The sequence below is a fragment of the Falco naumanni genome, chromosome 3 (assembly GCF_017639655.2).
Source record: "Falco naumanni isolate bFalNau1 chromosome 3, bFalNau1.pat, whole genome shotgun sequence".
Classification (NCBI taxonomy): Eukaryota; Metazoa; Chordata; class Aves; order Falconiformes; family Falconidae; genus Falco; species Falco naumanni.
This window is the reverse complement of record NC_054056.1, coordinates 97407119-97419980: the sequence shown is the minus strand read 5'-3', so window position 1 is coordinate 97419980 and position 12862 is coordinate 97407119.

Genomic DNA, 12862 nt, shown 5'->3' with positions numbered 1-12862 from the left:
GGGAAAAATCGGGTTTCTTTACTTTATAGACATTCTCTTCAAAACCTCTGTTGCTATTGCTGTCATCACCCCTGAGCCCTTTCGGCTCTTTTCAGGATTGTAGCACAGCAAGAATAAAACCATCAGAGCACAAATTACTTCTTAATGAGATCTGTCACACGCACATACACATGTGCGTGCGCGTACACACACACACACACACACACAGAGTTACTAATCCACCACTGTTTCCTCAATGAAGAATCAACTCTGGTTGAATAAACTCTCCTTTTTCAGTCAGGTTGTATAAAACCAGAGACAAATGAAAGAATGGTGGAAATAACTGCTTTGAGATGCACTGATGAAAGCCCTACAGATGCAGTAGCAGTATTCATGAGCCCATCTGTACATGGAGATGGGTGCAGAACTTTCTTAATGCCTCAGTGAGAGAAACAATAGCAAACCCTTCTGCAGGGCTCTGAGAAAAAGCCCTTGTCAACTCCCCACCACAGTCCTTCAACCCATTGTTTTTTTCTTAGGGTATTGTGTTAAACAGTTGAAGATTAAATCTGACTTTAAATCCATGTTTTTCTCCATTTAGGGCGATTGTTTTTGCTCTTTGCTCAGGGAGCGTTCAAAAATTTAAAATGTGGCGCAACTGGAGAAAGGCAACTTGGATTTCAAAACAGATTTTAGTGTTAAGAAAGAAGGATTAACATGGGCACATGGTGTAAAGTTTGCAAAACTAGGCTTTCAAATAAACTGGAACAACAGGTGGTGACAAAAAGAGAACACCACCCGAATCAGAGCTGGAAGTTAGACTCAAACACTTTCAGAGGTTTGAAGCCACTCTGTTAATTTTTCCAGTAATTTTTTCCATTTGCCTTTTCACACTTCAGTTATGCTCAGAACCTTTTCATCTGTAGACCACAAAATACTCAACAAAGGCAGGCAATTATCATGATCTACAGTATCATCTATTTAACAGATGAAGAAACAGGGGTGAAAAGAATCAGATTTGTTGCCAGTGACCTGGCAGTGGTCTGTGGGAAAATTCAGGTTGCTGGTTACTTGATGAACAGTATATCAACAAAATCCTATAATGGGTCTCATCAAGATTCTGCTCCATACAATCTGCAGATCCTGTTATTCTGGACCCAGCTAGAAGAGGAAGAAGGTCCGTGTTAGTATAACACCTGGATGTCATAAAAAGAATTCCTTCCAGCCCCCTTCATACCCCACAACATTTTGTCCTTGAAACTGGACAGATTCCTGCTTAGCAGTCTGTGCTTTTAAGGTTACGTGGCTATAGTGTGTGGAGCCCCAGATGCTCAACCCCACAGCATAAAAGGCCCCAGAAGGGACCCCAGGAATGAACTATCGTAGGTTTAGTGTCAGTAAACAGGGACCTAGCAGGGATCAAACCCAGCAGGGTGTCGAACAGATTTCAAACCAGGAAACCGAGTTAGTTGACAGCCTGGAAAAAACCCTTAACCTTCAATGGCTTCAGGTGAACCACACGTTTTTGGCACCTTCGTAGACTGATTTCTCTTTCAGGGATGACTGATACCTTTCTGCCACACTGTTCCGCTATAAAGCCTTGTTCCTTATGTTTCCATGTATTCTGCTAGCTTTTGTAGGTGATGTGGATGGTCTGAGTTGAGGCTGAGGAACTAGTGCATCTGAGAGTATGTGTTTGCAGTGCCAGAAGTAATGGCTGAGGACATGGGATGCCAAGAAGCTGGAGAATATTTAAAAGCCCACGTGACTTTGAAGCGAGTACAGAAAGTGTGGAAGATACTCAAGAAATGTGTTATCCATTTGTCTGCATCTTTTGTCTCATTTGTCTGCATCTGCTACTGGTCTGTATCAGAGATGGGACAGACCACATTGCTTTAGCCAGTAGCTCACTTTTTATGGCTTTTTACCAAGTATTGCATTCTGGTAAAGAAAAAAAGGATAGAGTTGTCACTGTATGGCTACAGGGACATATATCTACAGGAGACTTTCAGAGGATTTTGATAGTATTGATTGACATCCTCTATGGAGCATTTCCCTTTTCTTTCCATACAGTACTTACCCAACCTGCAATGTTTCTATAACATCTGCAGCAATTGCAGAAGGAATTTCAAGACTGTAAATGTATGTTCTATGTAATTAAAGTATCTGCTGTCATGGATAGGGCTCAAGCATCATATGTTGCTCATTGCCTGATACATTCAAATTATACTTTTAACATGATCAGCAGTCAGAGATCAGGTACTGAATCTGAGAATCAGTTAAAGACCAGTTGTGTTAATGCAACCATCAAAACACACAGGCTAGTTTCAAAAGCAGTTCAACATTAATACATGCAAGCTCAGCAGCTGTGCCAGAGAAATTTTAACAGCAGAGAGATCAGAGATCACTGTGAAACTTTTAATGCGTATCTGTTACCCCATTTTATGCACATACCTGTTGGTCCAGGCATCAACTGATATTGCATATACAAATGAGGACAGATGTGGTTAGCAAGTCAACAGCAATAGGTAGAAAAACAAGCCCCTGAGATATGCTGACTTTTGCTAATACATTTCTGTTGGCACAATTCTTTGGGTAGGAGGGAAAGGGAGAAGCATCACGTTAATACACCCTGTGCTACACACCACTCACCCAGCAATATTCTCCAATTTTTTGTTCCCATTTGTCTCAATTAAAATGTGTCTCTGCTCACTTGAGGCACAACAAACTGTCCCACAACGTTAAGCACACGCTGAGATGGAATAAAGAATCACTATAAACAATTTGCCCCAGTAGCTATAAATGATTCTTAATTCTGTTTCTCTAACTCAGATTACTTCCCCAGCTAGCCTATTCTGTCCTGAAAAATGGCTCTACAAAAATGGCGATTTCATACTCTGTTATCTGTCTATACTCAGGGATCATACAAATCATAACTAACTTGGATTCTTTACTCTGCACCCACCTCCAATGGAGCACCGCACACTTAACTGCTGTACAAATGTCTCCAAGGCTGCAGTTTGTAGAGGACAAAAGTCACCATCAGTGATGTAACTTCAGCACCCTCCAAAGGCTGGCTTTTAAGTTTCGTAACTAGCTACTGGCACGATCAGCTCCAAATGGGTTTTGGATTTGCACTTGACATGGTTAAATATTGTAGTAACTATGGTCATCTAGAATTTATTCTCCTACATCTGCTGCACCACACAACTGTGTTTCTGTGCTAATGTAGTGAGCCTGTGGCAAGGCAAAGCATTTCATTTGTGGGACAAATCTGCACCTGGAAAAGCCTTTCATGAGTAAACCTTGTGAAGGGACCAAACACCTTTTCTGTGAGATAAATCTTGTTACTTAAGGCAGTGATCTCTCTTTCTAACTATTTTTTTTGCTACCTGTCACTGGAGAAAAAATTACCTCCACTGAAGTAATGCTAAAATCCTGTGTGGGTTTTTACAGGAGTGCCTAAATGATTTAGGATTTATAACGACTTGGGATTCCTACATACATGTGGCAAATTCTATTTGATTTAGGGGTTTTTAATCTCCATGAAAATGCAAATCCTGTTTCAAAGGTGAGGGTTTTGTATCATCTTTATTTTCTTTTAATCTTTGTATTGGATTGGTGTTGGCTCAAGGCAAGTAATAAGGAATTTTTAACTTAATTGTTCTGAAAAAACAGTTGTCACAAAACCTAAGAAAAACAGATTTAAGAAATCAGTTGGCTTACATGGGAAAATTCGTTTATCTCTTGCCTGTCAACAAGGTCACTGAATACTGTGATTTGCTGAGACAGATCTGGGATCATGGGGCAAAGGGACTAGAAGGACTTTAAGAGGTCTGCATTTCTCTGGCACAGATATAAACCAGAGGTGCAGAGGAGTAGCAGAAGGAAGAGTCATGGCATGGTAAATTCACTACCCTTTTAAGGGATTCATGTTTTCTAGACTTTCTGCAAAGCTCTGTGCCCAGCGGTGTTGAATGCAAGTTACAAATAAAGTTTGTAACCAAGAATAACTAATTTTTTGTAGACTGCATTCGTTCTCCTGCTTTTCCCATCCTGAGCCTCTTATCTGAGTATAACCATTAAAAGACTTGCTGTCTAAGAAAGCAGTTACCAAAACAAGCAAAAGTACTTCTGCCACTTATTTGAATAGTGGCCACTCAGCTCTAGGAAAAAAATTTAAAGCAGAGAGATCATCTATCAGTTAATTTTAATATGGCTGTGTTCATTTGAATAGTCTAAGGGTCTGAACCTGCCTGTTTTCCTATTTTATAGTATTATCAGCAAGGAAAAACAGACAATAGGTATCAAAATGATACTGTGATTCCTACTAACTAGTGCACTAGAAATGTAAAGAAACTGTCATTTTATAACAGTGGAAGGGGAAAAAAAAGAATACCTGCCCTTGGACATCAGTTATATAAAAGGCAACAACTTAAAATGTAACAGAAAATATTTCCTTTTAATATCTTTAACATACTGAGTACTGTATAGGGTTTTTTTTTCACAAGAAAAAAACATTAAACTTGGTTGATAACATTTCTATAAATTAATTCTTGTGCTTTGCATGTTAATAAATGCTACAAGCTCCAACAGTCATTTAATACTATTTCAGACTAAAGAGGATGCCTAGAATTTCACTCATATACTCACATTTGCCACGTGTGTTTAAAAGAGCTATTAGCTATGTAGGGTCAGCATACTGGATACTGATAAGAAGGATTCTGGCACTACTAAATAACCCCTGCACTTTAGCTTTAGCATTCAGTTGTCATGAGCACTACAAAACAGTATTCAACACTAAAATGGTGCTATATTTCTGTAAGTAAAATACGATTCCAAGTATTTCATGTACAGATGCATTCTCTTTAATGCTTTAACGATGCATAAAGACAGCGTGCAAGATGCTTATTAGTTTGGATTTTATTATTTTTACATTGGAAGCATTGTCTCATACTACATTTGAGCAAATGCTTTGCACAGCTGTCAAGACATGCATCTTTATGTGAGAATAATATTTTCAGTCTGGAGCAATTTGTTGAAGGGATTAATTGGATGATAATGAGCCACACTAAGAACAAGGCATAACTTATGATGTCTAAAATGTGCACATGTCAAATATTGTAGACAAAGGACTCTAATTGTGTGATTTTGTGCTCCTTGGGGTTTCATTCCTTTTATTACAACTGAGATGTTAGCAGCCATCAATGAAATTTAGACTCAATGGAATATGTACTCAGACCTTATATTTATAAAGAAAAACAGCTGCTCTTCTTATTTTAATAGTTCTTTCAGAAATCAGTAAACTCTGTATACACATGGTATAGTTGGATTATCTTTTTAAGATCCACACAGGTATGTTGTAATGATTATCTTTGAATAACACCTTATCTGCTTAAGTTCCATTTTCATTCCTATGTATTCACATGCACCTGAGAATCAGGTGAACAGGACAATACCTGCCCTCCTCTTACAACATGACAGTGAATAGAGGGTGGTTTTAAATTTTAATGCATACATTTCAAGAAAAGGGGGGAGAAAAGACGAAATAGAAACTAAAGACACATACATTTCACAACAAAAAGTCCCAGAGAGAAAAATAAAGAAGAAAATACTCATCAGTTTTGAAAAACTTAAGGGGTCTTTTTCTGTTTTGTATTTGTATTTCCAGCAGTGCATCACAAAAACTTACGGTAGAAGAAAACCACCAAAATTGTTGAGGGAGAGAAGCAGTGATAAGATGGTGACAGAGGGAACATCACTGAAGAAAAACAAGAGGCTGTAAATCTGACTTTTAAAAGAGAAACAGAGCAATTGGGAGAGAACCTGGAACACTTGTGTTAAGTGCATCAGAAAGGAGATTGAAAGAAACAACCACAAATTAAGTATCTGTGTCTTTATCTGTCTCTCCCCTCTTGCTGTGTGTTTGCCAGCAGAGGATTTTTGAGGCATTCCACGCATCACACCAAAGCTCCCTGTTTGGAAGGAAGCTCAGAGCATTTTGTCCCAGTACACCATTCCTGTCTCCATGTTCTGCCTGAGCTCAAGATCCAGCAGCACTTCTCACAGCAGTGGTAAACTGTAAGGGTTTACCCTTACAACTGCAAATGGCTTATGGAGGATTTTATCTTTGGGAAGTTATGCAAGTGATAGCTCACCCTTATACCTCCCTGGAGAGAGAAAGGAGGAGATGAGGTGCCCAAGCTCAGCCTACAGTAGAAGTCAGCGCGAGCATCTTGGTTTAGGATGAAGGATTTGCTCATCCCCAAACCACTGCCTTAATTAGGAGAGAATACCAATGATTTTTGGGATGCCTAATGCCAAATGCACACCACTGCAATAATTTCTTGGGTCAGTCCTAGCTGCTTTATGAGCATATAGCAGATGCATAACTGGCCCAGTGATGTAAGCGATGTGGTATGGGTGGAAGCACTGTATCAGAAATTGTGGCTTGATTGCAAGCTGAACACTGCTATGCCTGATTAGGTAAATGTTTCAAGTCGTTATGGCAAGTATTGAAAGGAAAAGGACGTGTCAATTTACTAAAATTATACTTGAACACAGACAGTAGCTAGGCAACTGGGTTAGTATTTTCCAAAGTTAGTCAAGTATTGGAGATTCCTCATTGACAGCAAACGAGTCCAGAAGTTCTGAGTGTGTCACCATCCCTGTTGTCCTTAATGTCGTTACCTGAAGTTAGAGGTCCAATACCTTTGACAGCTGAATCTAGAGGAACAGTCCTGTACATTTATTTATGGAGTTTGCAAACCATGTGTGAAAACACTGGTCTATTTTATGGTTTCATCTGGGTTTTTTATAAATCCTGTGCACTGAAATGGTTAAAGGAGGAAGGGAAACAGACAGGAGCAGGATAGCTTTAACCCTAAGCTCTCCTACACATGGGGGCTGAGTACTATCAAGACCATAGATACCAAGTGAAGGCAGTTATTTCCCTCTCTCAGCACCCACTTGGCCCATGAGAAATGAGAAATACCATGTCCTGTTTTGAGCCTCCACTACAAGAGAGGTGTTGAAAAGCTGAATGTCCAGCAGAACATTACTAAGAGGGTTTGCAGATGGATGGGTGCATGGGGAGAAGCTGAAGGAACAGTTTGCTCAGCCTGGAGGATTACCAGCTCTCGCAGGGTACTAGCTGAAGCCTTCAGTTATCCAACAGGGAAAGTGTTATGGAGAAGGCAGAGCAGGTGGTTCTTGTGGACATGCCGGGCAAGGACAAAAAGCAAAAGCCACAGCTTGCAGCAAAGGAAAGTCCAGCTGAACTCAGAAAACAATTGCTCGACCTGGGAGCAGCTGAGGATGGGCACAGTCTGGAGAAAGGTTGGCATCTCCATCCTTGGAGAGCTGCAAAATACCTGACCTCTAAAGTTCCCTTCCAACATAAATGTTCCATAGTAGCACTGGGAGTTTCTGAAACTGCTTTCCACCCATAAGCTGTGGTTGGAAGAACACTAACTACGTCCCAGACAACATATCCTTAGGAAGAGGCTGGATTATGAGAAATTGCACTTCAGTGAGCTTTGGATGACAACCTCCCAACAGTGAACTTCCATCAAATACAGCTTTATCATGTAAGGAACAAATAGATGGCACGAATTGAAAAAGCTGTAGATGGCAGACAGCCATGCTGAGCCAGGCATACAGTTTGTGCTCCTTGTGACTACCTGAACGGACTCATGCAGCATTGTTTCTGTACCCCAGCTGAATGATCTCACCCATGAATTTTAAAAGTTTAGTTGTGCTGAATTACTCCAAGGTCACTCCCACTGATTACTAATGATGCAGATTTTTGTCTTGAACGTCTTTCCCTATTGTATCCCTGGAAACAGATGCCTTGTATACAGCAATTCATTATGTTTAGATTTTTCTGCAACTCTATTTATCATTTCTTGTGGTTCGAAAGGTGAATAAGTTAACAGTGGTTTAGAAGGTAGTACATAAGTAATAGAGAAAACTTTGGCTTTTGTGTCATCCTTTAAAAAGAATCACTGTTCTTCCTTCCCTTAAGCGCTGAGATTTCATAATGTTTTTCTCTCAATTTCCCCCTCATTATAGGTCACTTCACCTGTAAAAGTAAAAAGTTTTGTAAAACTCTTAAGAATATTGTTCCGTGTCTGAAATGAATGCTACCTTGGGAAAACGCTGGAGTGGAGGTGGGAGTTCACAAGAAGGAATGGGAACATCTAGGATCAGAGATAGCTGCTGGACATTCCCCTCTGTTAAGAGAGTTGTCGGTGTCACAGAAAATGACAGAATCCCCTACTCCTCCTGTGTGGGCTTTCTTGAGTTTTCATCCAAAAGTAACACTGAAGAAGCTGTGCATGATTCTGGCTTATATTATGTCTTTTCATCCTTTAGACAACATTTATTAATGCTATTTGATAATGCATAATTTCAAAAAAAGAAGATGTATACTGTGCAGGTCTGCTTTATGTCATATACGTAATTGGAATTAAAATTGTTGCCCGTATAAACACAAAAGAAAGCCATCTGTGCTTATGGGCAAAATGTAGACTATACTCCCAAATTCTTAATAAAAATCAAATTATTTCTAAATTATGCTGGAATCTTGTTCTATAAAGTTTAGATTCTATGAGCACACATGTATGTTGTATGCATTAAAATCAATGGCCTATAAAAGAAATCTAATATTTGTAACAGAAACAAATCTGAAAAAGCTGCCTGAAAGATCAAAGCAGAAATCTTGTCTTTGGTGGTTATGAGTTTTAGATCTCACAGATCCTACAGTTTTACTTCAAGGTCAAAACTTCCTAGTTCCTACGTAAAACAAATTTTTTATCATTTGCTTTGTGTCTCTAGAGAACCTCAAGTCAGGAGAATAAATAATAAATCTACCATGATTCTGCACAGAGCTTTGTTATAAAGAATATAGTTGCTTGCCTGTTATTCTAGAGCATAAAGTAATGAATGATCAGGCAGAATTCCAGGACATTCATTTAACTTGGCTTGTAGTAGGCTTGTCATAATTCAGGACACTACCAGCTTAGAAGAAATGTAACACAAGGGTATTTAATCACTCATTAAGATACTACATTTTGATAAAGTTTAATGCAAATTGTTCCTTGCTGTGAAAATTACTCACCTCACCTGAGTACCTTGATTACCAATAGGCAGTTGGACACACCCATAACGAGATGTTCAGTGGGTTCAAAATGCTAATCTGCTAGTTGGGAAGGGGGTTGACTCATTTGGTCTTGCAAAGCAGTTGACAGATAAGCACTTCTTTCCTTGCTGAATAAATAGCTCAACAAAATCTTAGAAAAACCCAGTAAATAAAGAGTATCTGAAAAAGCAGCTTTCAGCTGGTGTGGCATCAAGCTGCGTCCAGATGAAGTGCAGCCCATCAGTTTCCCAAGTATGGTGGGAGAACATCAAATTGGTTTGAGATTTATGGAGCCTAATCTCTAATTTGATGTAAAACTTCCCAACTAGCAGCGAAAAACTGAATTATACCAAAAACATAAGTATCTGGTGTTTGACTAACCAGGTGTGCTCAGCTATTTGCTGTTGAACACTCTTAACATTGTAGAAGAGACCCAAGATGTGAGTTTGTGATCCCAGCGGTGTCTTTACTAGAGCATCACCAAAAAAACCACTGAAAAAACTTCTGGCAGACACCTGAGATGGTCAGTTGTGGGTGGCTGGTTGTTCAGCTACAACATGGAGCAGACTGCAAGCTGTTAGCATAAGCATATAAAAATAATATGCTGTTCTACATCCTTGGCTTCATGTTGTATGCTCTATTATGCAAAGGCAGTAGAAAACTGGTTTATGTCATGACTAGTTGCACATGACATTGGGTAATGAGGGGTGCAATGCTGGAATGACACAGAGCTACTGTTATAGCTGAGTGATCTCTAAAAATGTTTTGTGCAGAAGCAAATACAGCCAGGATGAACCTAGTAAAGTACTTTCATTGAGAAGAAAAAAATCAGCAGCTGTATTTTGTCATTTAAAGTGTTGAAGTATTTCTAATATTTAAAAAAAGAGAGTTATGTTCTATAGTTGAAAATGTAAATCCGTTGCTTCATAACTTCTGAGCTTCATAAAAGTTTTGAAAACAACTGTTTTGATTTCACTTCATTTAATCTCTCTGAGCATGTTTGCTCTTTAACGTAAACAGTAAATCACAAAATTACTTACACATCAATATTTAATAGGTAGAAGAAACAGTAGATTTGGAAATGCCGTAGACCAGAGTCAGAGAGTGGTTGGTGTTAGAATTAGGGTAAGTCCATGGCAAAAGAAGCAAGTATGATGCTTTCTTTTGCCTTCTCTTGGGCCTGTACCAAATCAGACCAGTTCAGAATCTAGCCCACTGATTTTGATTCCGGTATGAGAAAGGAGTGAAGGTTGTGCATCTTCATCTGTTTGCTCGTTCAACCTCAGTAATTCTTAGAAGCTTTAATGAACTTCAAACATATCTGACAGAAAGGTTAGCAGTCTCAAATACATTAAGGCTGGCAAATATTAAAACAAGTGGATACATAAAGGACAGAAACCTGAGGTAACAGATGTGTATGGAAAAGAATGTTTGTAACAAGACTGTCAGAAAACCCGTGCAGGAGAGAGCCATTATATATACCACAACTCAGGGGAGGACCTTGGATCAGAATGTCTGTCATGTTCCCACCCCCACCCCCCCCTGCTTTGTGACATAGTCAACATGGAGTTGCTACCCATTATTCAGTTGCAAAGCTTAAGACAATGAAAACAATGGCCAAAAAAATGCCTGCAGAGCTGATCTCAGCCTAGTATCACCCCCTGTGGAGGTTTAGCTGATTATAGTGCTCTGCCTGTTTTTTTTCCAAGTGATCAGTAGCACAGTGGGGGGTGGGGGGGGTGGCTCAGGTGAAGCTTCCTCTTAACCCATCAACAGAGAAAATAAGTACAAGGCAGTAAAACATTTCAAATTGGACAGAAAGTGGAGTAGGGCTGTATGATCTAGAGCTCAGTCAATGAAACAAATGAGCAGGACTGCAGTCCCTAGTAGACGCTCAAGTAATTTTATAGTATATGTAGATTTAAGAGGACAGTGGAGCTGCTCCTCGTCTGTTTCTTGTTAGCTTTTGGTTTTATCTTCAAAGTGAACTGCCGGACTCAGTTGTCATGTGTTAGCAATGAGTTGTTACCGCAAAAAAGTTATGTTAGTTGTTCAGGGGGATCCTTGCAGCCTCCTATGGAAGCCTTTGAACCAGCAGCAGAAGGGGATGATAAATACCTGCCAAGGAAGCATGAGCAGAAAAGATCTGGGGGACAAGAAGCGGGAATGGCTGATGGCCATTTTGCAGAAAGCCAGGAGAGTTAAAAAAGCCACACAAGCCAGAAAAGAAAGAAACTGGAGAGAAAAAAAAATGAAATAAGGCTAACTTGGGCTTGGGAGTGGGTCTTGACAGCAGCACTGGAAGGAGGAGAATAGGTTGAAGGTGAACCAAAGGAAAGAGCATCTACTTGACAGTTCACTGTGCAGAACAAAGCCAGCAAGACTGCCCAGATCAGGTGCTGGGGCTGTTTCTGCCTCCCTGCCCCCCCCCACCTGCTTGCCCAGCCCCACCATAAGCGGTCATAGAGAAAGATCGGAAGGCTGCCCACCCTTGAGAAACAACCGGCTGCCACCCACGTGGTGGTCAGCCTCCAGCATGCCACCTGCGGGGTGCAGGGAAGGAAGGCACAGATCCTGCCCCACTCAAATCTGCAGCGAGTCTGTGGTGCTGGGTGAGGCTGGGCTGCTCAGTCACAGGAACGCTGCGCGGTGGGCTGCAGGTTTGGGGGTCAGCAGAAAGTAAGAAGGATGCAGTGTTTTGTCTTTCCTTTAACAGCCCGTGACACAGAAAATGGGTTGGTTCTTCAGGTGGATTCTCTTTCATTTTAACTTTTGCTTCTTGCCTTGGTCATGGCTGACATTTTCCATGCTGGATGAACTTTCACAGTCAGTCCACAACTTCTGCAATGCCTCTGAAGTAGATAACTGTATGATATATGACCAAGTAATGGCTGGGCTTCCAGGACCAAATTCTTTGCCAGTCTCAATTCATTGAATTAGATCTGTTGGCAGTAAATTTGGCAGTCCTTGTAAGCAGGAGGCACCAAAACTAAACCTGCCCTCACTGCTTTTGAGAAACCTCCCAAAAAATCTTCCTCTTGAAGGCTTGGCTAGGTGTTTTCCATGTGAAATGAAAGCCAGATCTTAATGGACACATCCCTTCAAAGAATCTTACTAAACATTCTGATGCTATTTGCCCATTTAGAGGGTTTCAGCATCCTCTCTAATGCGGTCATATCCACCACTGAAACTAGGAAACAAGCCATGAGCTGCATATTAGAGCTTGTTATCGTAACAGTGCTTCAGATCTTTCCAGTCCTGTGTGTTTCTGTGTGGGGCGTGCGTGTGTGTGTTTCTGTGTATAAACATGAGTGGGTGTATATCAAAGGCAAGCAGAACAGCCTGAGGTGCCAAAAGCTGGTTGGGCCTCTCTGCAACCAAAAGTTACAAGGGTTATTGGCACTGATTGTGATATGACGTACATTGCTTGTTTATGCTGCGCTGCCAGACACATAGCATGTGGAGGACCAGTACATGCAGCAGGTATTCCAGGAGGGTTGCTCAACCCACAGCCCTAAGCAAACTTTCTGGAAGAAAATGTTAGTTTTAAGCAAGTCAGACAAATCAAAGCATCATTAAACACGTAGGGAGAGAAACAGTGCTGCTCACTCATAACTTCTGCTTTGAAGAAAAGGAGGGAAAAAACCCTGAACAACTCTTGCTGTATGTTTCAGTCTGTCCTTTTTACCTCTGCAATAAAATAACATGACAAACCACCTGCAATACCAAGAGTCACTATTC